Below are 9,407 nucleotides of genomic sequence, written 5' to 3' on the forward strand. Positions count from 1 at the left end.
GATTCCCCATCTTTGATCCTTTATTGCCTTCTCTCCTAGAAATACAAGGAAGAGAAGCTAAGGAAAAGGAAAAGAGTGATCTCTTCTACACAAGGTGAGGGTGGTTCTGCTTACAACAGTGTGATATATCATTATATATGTAATATAACCCCCTGACTTGATAATAAACATGTTGGAAGCAATCCACATCATTGGGAACCAATAAAGAGTTTCCTGTGTTCTCCTATCAAGGGTATCTAGGAAGTATTTTTCTAACAAAGATCAATTCCTTGTCTCATCAGTTGATTAGAGGACTTTACCATTAGATCAAGGAATCCCTGATGTGCTTTGCACACTGTTTAGTTTAGTGTATTCTGATATATGTCTTTTAGTCACAGTAAACCAGTAGTGGAGACAGTATGGTGAAAGGAGGAAATTCTCCAATATGTCCACTTTTCTGTATTTTCTTATCATCAATTATTTCAGCGATAAAAAAGTGGTAATATAGTACATTGGACAAGTCCAATATTCAAAAATCTGGGTTTAACTCGTTTCTATTACAATAAATGAAGTAACTTAAGCAAATTGCTTTATTTCTGTGAATTTTAATTTCATAATCTCTCAAATGAAAGGATTCAACTACATGATTTTTATGATCTTTACAGATTTATATCTTTTGGAAGCTGTATCTATGTCATCTCCAAAATCTCTCACAAGTCTACATTTCATGAAGTTTATGGATTAGTAAAACCTGTAATTATCTATGATTTCCTCTTCTTGTAAATACTAAACATTGATTATAGATAGTAAATATAGCAGTTATATACGAATTAGTATATGCTCAATTTGCTTCTTAGAGAAATGTCATAGGCAGGCAACAGCCACACATCTTAAGTCAACAACATAAATGATGCACTACCCTTCCAAGTGTTGGCACTGCTATGATTGGTTTGTGAATTAGTAGGAAAACTGACATGCTGTCTCCTGGCTCCACTGGAAGAAAGATTTGTTTCATTGTGCTCTAAAAATAATTTCTGATACAAAAATTTTATCTCCAGAAACAGAGATGAAAGGCAGAGTGAAATGTTCCTTTTTCTGAGCAGGGTGCAATTTAAAGCCCTTTTGTAGAACCATTGCCAAATGCAGAAGATGTTTAATGGCTCTGCGTCCTGAACTATATATTTTTGACAATGCATTTCCGTGTCTTGTATGCCACCCAAGTTATGAGATTGGAGGGAATAATGAAAGACTAACAACATTTTTCATGGCACAGGGCTCTGATGTTTTTTTTTTTTTTATTTCTCATTGACATGTCACTAGCTAAGTCAAGGCTTCATAACATATAACGGGCACTTACTTTGTAGGAATTATATTAAAATATAGGGAGGTCTCAACCTTCTGTCTTTTTATATGAAATATTGAAGCTACATTAATATTTAGAGATTCAAGATCCATTGTGGAGAATAAAAATTTAAAGAACATGTATAAGTTGGTGCTGTAAAAAAAAATTGACTTAAGAGCTTCAGTGAGTGTGTTTTTTTTTTTAAACTATGTTATCTCCTCATAAAGCAATTGAGTCAGCAAAGCAGGAAGAACAGGATTAGAAGAAGTTGTCAAAACATTTATCAGAACATTTGTATCAATGCTGCAATTTTAAAATGAAGTGATCCTATTGAAATATCTCTCTTTCCAGGGGGTCCATAAAGATATTTATAACTGTACTTTTTAAAATTAAAGACATTCAAGCCATCTGTCCTCCAAAATCACTTTCTCTCTGCCTTTACATACACACACACACACACACACAAACACACACACACCCTAATTTAATATGGTGTGGTGACAGTTTATATATAAAGTACATAGCATGGGCTCTATATGATGTCTTAGAGAACTTATCACTAATGGATGAATTGTACTTCCAGACCTCCAATTAAATTGTAAAGCAGTCATCTACGATCCTATTATTCTGCTCACAATCCCTATAACTACCCTACACCAAAAACTCTTCTCCTGGCTACCACTCCCATATATGTGTTGCATTTTCTAATTAGTATGGAAGCTCTTTTTAGGACAGAGACGGACTCACTTTTCTATTTGCATCATTAATACCTAACACACAGTGGACTCAATAAATTGTTCTTGGAAAAATGAAAACTGGTATTTTTTTTCTTAATTCTCTTGTGAAAAACTTTTGCTAGTGGTTTTATTTACAATATCAATGCCAATTTACAATTGCCATAAAGGGCAAGTCAGATAACAAGAAAACTAAAGTTTAAAGCAGGACAACAACTAAATAAACTGCTTTACAAAATAAGAAAAGGAAAGCCAAAAGTGTCACTTTCCCTATAGACAGTTTGAGGTTTATTCAGACCAAAGTAAAAGGACTTTTTATTATACTGGTTAAAACAGTCATAGGATTAGATTCAAAGTTCTCCAAAACAGAAAACACTACACATGAAATGGGACTGATTGATACCCTAATATAATGATTTGGCTGATGCCTTTGTCTAATATTAACAATTAGAAACAGGGGAGTGCAAATAGTTATTTGGAATGATCCTTATAATATTACATTTTCAACAGGCACAAAACTTCACTTTTTTTCACACCACTGTTTCTCTTTGCAAAACTGGGATTCTTCCTCTTCTAAAAAGTCACTCTTGATATTGAATGCTTTGCAAATCTCTCCTGGAATTTTCTCTTGATCATATTTGCAACAGTCTTACATGTGATATCAAGCAAATCTTTAATATCTAAGTAGTTTGCAGCCAGAATAAATTCAAAAAGGCTTGCTTGGTCAACTTTCAGGAAACCTTGGTCCCAGACTGGAATAGCATCTGTTTGCTTCTCTTTGTTCTTATCATCCTCAGAAGGAGGAGGATCATCCTTCTGGTGGGTGAAACACTGAATTACCTTTTTTTTAATATCACTGAATTAACATTTGGTAAAGGAACTGGATCATCATCTTCTTCATCGTCCATTCCTAGTACTCTCAACAAGGTCTTGATAGTTACAGACTATTTTTCAATTTCAACATAAACTTGTGTTATGGGAATGAGAATCTGAAGATCGTCCCTGCCCCTTGACTCTTTGATAGGCTTAAGTGACTCTGAGAACCTTCCTTGATTTAATAATATGCTCTTCCCCCTAATGGGCTGAATGTGCTCACCTGGAGCCTGTAGAGAGGGGCTTGCTTTTCAGGAATGCCCACACTCTCTTACTTTTTGATTGGGCAGTGGGTCATGAAGGTTGTGATGGTCTCTGAACCAATAGAAGGCTCTTATATACCCTGATGTGAGGTTTTGCTTTGGGATTCACTTTGGGAAGAGTTGTGTGATTTGGCCAGATGAGACTCTGGGCAGCCATTGAGCCATGGCTTTGAAAACACAGATGTTAGTGCTTCCCTCTCTGGTGACTAACTAGGTATGGTTGTAATAGTCAGACAGTGGGAAGCCCTGTCTCTTTGTCTGCTTGTAACTTCTGTTTATATTCTCTGATGTTTGACTGATTAAAGTAAGGTGGCTAATCCATTTTGAGTTGCTTTCCTTTAAAAAAAAACAGATCTAAGAAACTATGCTAAAGCCACCCTTGGTATGCTAGGGTGCTTGCTGCTACAACTTCAAATATCTCTCCATCAGAGCTCTGCAACTTAATTGAAGGATCCCCAAGGACCCTGTGGGGAACCTGGCAGAACTGAAAAGACTGGGTGGGCTAAGGGGCAGGTGATAAGGGAGGAAAGGCCTGAGACAATACGGAGCATCAAAATCACTACAACACTGATTTTAAAGAAAATTAAAAAGTAGATTGGTGGAACAGAGCTGACCAGCAAGAATGAGAAACAAGTGAACTTAGTAGATCAAAATTTAATACACCCAAGAATATATTTTATTTTGAATGGGGCAAACAGGAAAGTAATTGAGCAAAAATAAAACAAGGCAAAAATATTTAGACCTGAATTTCACATGTACCATAATTTACAAATAAATGAATTATTGACATAAAAATTACTGAGTGAAATCTTAAAAAATAGAAAGAAGACAATTGATATTTGTGCCTTTCATAACTATGACCAACTGCTACCCAAAGGACACAGAACACAAAGAACAAAGTAGACAATGGAAAACATCGATAGTAAGTTGAAAAGTTTATAGAATGCTGAACCTGAAGTCAGGAAGACAAATTAGGTCCTGGACCTAATATGCATGTATGTGTGAAAATGTATCTGTGTATATGTATACATAAATAAAGTATATGTATGTATGTAGCTATACATATATACCAAAAAAAAGGAAGAACAAGAATAGATCAGAGGAAGACATTAGATAAGCAAAAATAGGAAGCATTTGGATTTGGGAACCCAATGTTCCATAAACCCAGAAATGTAAACTACTTGGGAAAGAATTATCTACTTAGGCTTATGTTCTTGAGTTTAATAAATATTGGACTACTAAGCACAACTACTTCTGATTTTTGTTTATCTACTCTGTTCCACCAATTCACTTTCTATTTTTTTAATCTGTATTCCATCATTCAAGAAGAATGTATCAAGGGCCTTGTATGTGCTAGGTGCCAATGATGCAAAGATAAATACAAAATTAAGTCTCTCTGTCTCTCTCTCTCTCTCTCTGTCTCTCTCTCTCTCTCTCTCTCTCTGTCTCTCTCTCTCTCTCTCTGTCTCCGTCTCTGTTTCTGACTCTCTGTTTCTGTCTCTCTCTCTCCATCTCTCTCCCTCTCTCTGTCTCTCTGGCTCTCTGTCTCTCTCTCTCTCTTGCTCTCTCCCTCTCTCTGTCTCTCTCTCTGTCTCTCTGTCTCTCTCTCTTGCTCTCTCTGTCTCTCTCTGTCTCTGTCTGTCTGTCTCTCTGTCTGTCTGTCTCTCTCTCCACTCATATCATTCACAGAATTCTTGGATACATATGTTCATCACCTACTGATGGTTTGTTTCACACTCTTGAGTGGATAAAAAATGCAGGTCAACTGTCTGCCTCTATGCTAAGCTGGCTTATTTGAACAGTAGCTAAAAGGACCCTGAAAATTTTCACAACTCTCCTACAGATGTACATCAAAATGACTTAATAGGTCTTCGTGTGTTATTGTAGTTGAAGGGCAATCCTTAGACTGAGAATAGAAAGTGTTCTAAAATAACTTTTTGTTTAAAAAACAGACCTGGTTTCCACAGAATATTGACCTCCATGGTATCTAAGGCAAGTGTGAATGTCCAGTGGAGGTGCTAACATATAAGTGCTAAAGCATCCTTTATATATATGAAGCTAAAAAGAAAAGAGTGCCAAGGATTTTCTATTTGTCTGATAATCCAAACTGATAAATCTGTAATAATTTTCCAAGGCATTTAAAATTTCCTATCCTCACTGATAAGAATATAATCATGGGCAGAATATGCAAAGCATATTCCTGGATTGACCAATTACTTGATTCATTTTAATTTAGTTCTTCAAAAACTAGAGGGAGTCACAAAGAGAGATTGTAATATGAATCTGATCCATTTGTTTCTGTTGTGTTTTTGCAAAGTAAGTGGGGTTAAGTGACTTGCCCAGGGTCACACAGCTGGTAAGTATCAGTTGTCTGAGGAAGGATTTGAACTCAGGTCATCCTGAATCCAGGACCAGTGCTCTATCCACTACACCACCTAGCTACCCCAAGATTTGATTCCTACTAACAGGGAAGAACTCATTCTTAGGGGTGAAAATCAACTCATATAAAGTCAAGTAGTATTTCTTAAGCATTTTCTATGTCCCACTTTGCCAAGTGAGAGAATATAGATATGCCAAAAGAAAGATAATATCTGTCTTCTCAGAGCTAATATTCTAATGAGAACATGGAGATAGAGAGAAGATATATAAAAAGTGGGGGAAGTAATATGGGGATGAGGTAAAGTCTACAGAGCTCAAATCAAAGCCAAGAAACAAAATAATGGTTGTCCTTTGGATATATCCTTCCTTAAAATGGGGATTCTAAAAAGAACTCATCAATAGGGGAAGGGGCCACAGGAGCAGAGGGATAATAAAATGCCAGGAAGACATGAGATCTTTATGTCATAAAACCTTATAATATAATAACTTCCAAAAGATATAAAAACAAAATATAAAAAGATGCATATTATTGTTGTTGCTGATGTGCTGCTGCTGCTGATGATGATGATTATAAAGGCAAATGAAAGGAAGTACCTATCCTAAGCACGACTAAGGGAAGAATTCCTAAACAAATATTACAAATGATCGTAAGATAGATGATAAATAAATTATGGGATTCAGCAATGTTGGAAGAGTTCAGAAAGATGGGCATAGAAAAATACTATTAGTTAAGGTATGGAATGGTGCAAAAATAAAAAAAAACAATATAGAATATGCAAGAAGTGTCCTTATATTATTTTTGCCCAGACATTCCACTTCTGGCATAGTAAAAAGAAGTCAAATAAAATTATATAGGAAGATTATATATATATATATATGTGTGTGTGTGTGTGTATACATGTATATATACATATCACATATTTGCATATATGTATACATGTAATAATACACAGGAAAGAAATGGGAATGAAGTGGTTGCCCCATCAATAGTGAGAATGGCAGAAACATTGTGAGTTATGAATGCAATAGAAACCTCTTGACCCTTAAGAAATAATAAATCTTGGGAATAAGAAATCTAATCTGGGTGGACATATATAATGATAAAGTAAAAACATGTAGAAACAAGAAATTAATATTTAGAAAATTACAATTGTATAAATGAAAATAATAAGGGCATTCACCTGATAATTATGATGTACAATCTTTGTCCCAAGAAGCGAAGAAGAAATGCACATTCTCCTTTATTTATGGTTAATGCTATTAGAATTAGTTCAGGGAATAGAGTAGGAACAATATAGAGAGAAAGGAGCCCTCGTCAGTTAAGTGTTTAATACAGAAGACTTGCACTCTTTGTCCACTGTATTCCTAGCAATGTTCCTGGCTGTGTACATTGGGTGGGGGAGGTTGTGTCCTCCTGATCGGGAAATGATTAGAGAGTAAAGTGCAGACATTAATCAACAAGAGACAAATGTGAATGTTTTCTAGGTCCGAACAATCCCTCGAAGGTGATACATACTTTGAACTAGAATTTGTTAAATTTCTATAAGTTAATATTTGGAAATGATAATCCCCAGGTCAACCAGCTTGGTAGGCCTAGGTGTTCCCTGAAGACTATTAATTTGTGCATTGTTAGAACAATGCTGAATGACCTTTTTGAGATTTTTTTTGGGCAGCATTTAGAAGTCCATTAGGAATTGAGGTGTATAGACTTTGTTGGGATTTTTTAGTGCCTGACACTAGTGAAGGGATTTCAAAGGACAATGCTTATATTTCCTCAAGATTCCAAAGACCTTTCCAGAATTGAGGATATGGACAAATTATTCTACTACAAATGGTCACTGTCATTGCCGAGTGCACCCCAAGGTGATTTGTTCAAGAAAGGGATTGTTCTTTCAGTTTAAAAGAAGACACATCTTCCACTATGACTATGAAATTATGAATTGTTATTCTCTCTGTTTCTGTCTTTCTTCTTTGTTATGAGGGGTGATTATTCAGATAGATAAGAGAGATATATTTGGAGGTGAAAATGATATTAAAACAAAAGATAACAATCCCACTATGTAAAATAAATAAGATCTCCTTGAGCAAGTTACTTAACCCCGATTGCTTTAAAATAAGTAAATAAATAGATAGATAAGACTTGGTTAAAGTCAATTATTTATAAAATTCACACATTTTTCAAAGTTTTCATTTTAACTTTTATTCTGCCAAGATTTATTCTATATTTCCCAATTTTAGATCTGGAGTTTTCTTTCTTTTTTTTTTTTGGAGACTAGACAATTTTGTAAGGAGTTTTTATTTTGCTCTCAAGCATCCCTTTTTCTTCTTCTTTTTTTTTTGCCTAATCTAATTTTCCCTTAATGATTTTATTTCCATTTTGAATTATTTGGGAGTTTCTTGTTATTATTCCATTATTTCTGAGGGACCCACAGAACCTACTTTTTTACTCCTAAATTCAAAATGTTTAATTTTCTTAATATAAACTATTTATTTACAGCTGCACATCCTTTTCTAGAATTTTTCCTTCCTCATTTATGAGACTTACAATTGGCTTGTCCTTTTGGGGACCGAGTTTATAGATGATCTTCTCTTCAATCTTTGACTTGCCCCTGCCTATTTTAATTTTAGTCCAGTAGTTTGTATTAGATTATTTACTCTTTTGCCATTTCACTTTCTGATTTTACAGAACATATTTTCTCTTGCCCAGAACCCTAATTCTAAACACGCTCAATTTCCGTGAGTTGAGAAGTGTCTAGGATTAATAGGTTCCTTTCTGAAAGAGAACTGTCTCAGAAGGAGACTATAACTGAGCTTCCATCCTCCTTTTCCTCAGGCATGGAAACTCCTTTCTTTTTGACTGACACTTCTTTGAGGTCTTTCCCTCAAGGTTGTTCTACTTTTCTGTTACATATCTAGGAGAATACAGTGGTCAGTTCAACAGCAGGATTCCTGTTCCTCTTAACCAGTTTGATGTATTCAAAATGAATCAGTGCTTCGAGACGATAGGACAGAAGGTACAACTATGGAAACTTAAAACACAAGCCTGTCAACCTGATTTGTATATAGTCTGGTTAAAGGTGTTTTGTAGACCTGAAATCTACTGTTATATCAAAAATATTTTCCTATGTAGAAATGTTTTCCATTTTTTTATCTTCTTGCTGCCATTTTAATTACTATAAATTTAACATATGTATTGCTGTTTTGAGGTGAGATATGTTTAAAAAAACAAGTAATATCACTAGCTTGCTGATCAATTGTTTTTACCTGCAAAGTACAGTTTGTTTTCCTGAGGGACAGTGTAATGTCATTTGATTCAATTTTCTAATAATAAAAAAATATTTTTTTCTGCATGCAAGAACTTGAAGAAGTAATTCTCCTATAGATGAAAGCAACTTGACCTCAATTCAAGTAAAAAAAAAACTTGAATTTTAAGAGAATGACATTAAAACAACAGTGAGGGAAATAAAGATCTAGATCAGTTCTTCCCAATTTTTTTTGTTACTTTAACCCTTTTTAATAACAACAACAAAGGTATTATAAACACTCAAGAGGATTCAATATACTACTCATAATATCCTCTATCAGTCAATCTTTAAGGAACCATTAAAGAATTTTTAGGGTGAAATCCTTTGACCATGGTCATGAGCTCCCAAGAGGTTCACAAATCCCTATGTAAGAAGCATTGGTCTAGAAAAAAACCTTTCTCCAATTTGTGTTCCAAGAACACCTAGAGAGGAGAAGAAGGAAAAGAAGGAGAAGAAGAAGGAGAAGAAGGAGAAGAAGGAGAAGGAGAAGAAGAAGAAGAAGAAGAAGAAGAAGAAGAAGAAGAAGAAGAAG

General features: G+C 34.8%; 1 pseudogene; it reads right to left on the bottom strand.

The window, feature by feature from the left end:
• Nucleotides 1-2,565: 2,565 nt before the first annotated feature.
• LOC138156022 (S-phase kinase-associated protein 1 pseudogene) overlaps nucleotides 2,566-9,407 on the bottom strand; it is an 8,859-nt pseudogene continuing 2,017 nt past the window's right edge.

This window comes from Petaurus breviceps, unplaced genomic scaffold (genome assembly GCF_028583685.1).
Source record: "Petaurus breviceps papuanus isolate PSGF00001 unplaced genomic scaffold, PetGlider_PUasm1.0 154, whole genome shotgun sequence".
NCBI classification, from domain to species: Eukaryota; Metazoa; Chordata; class Mammalia; order Diprotodontia; family Petauridae; genus Petaurus; species Petaurus breviceps.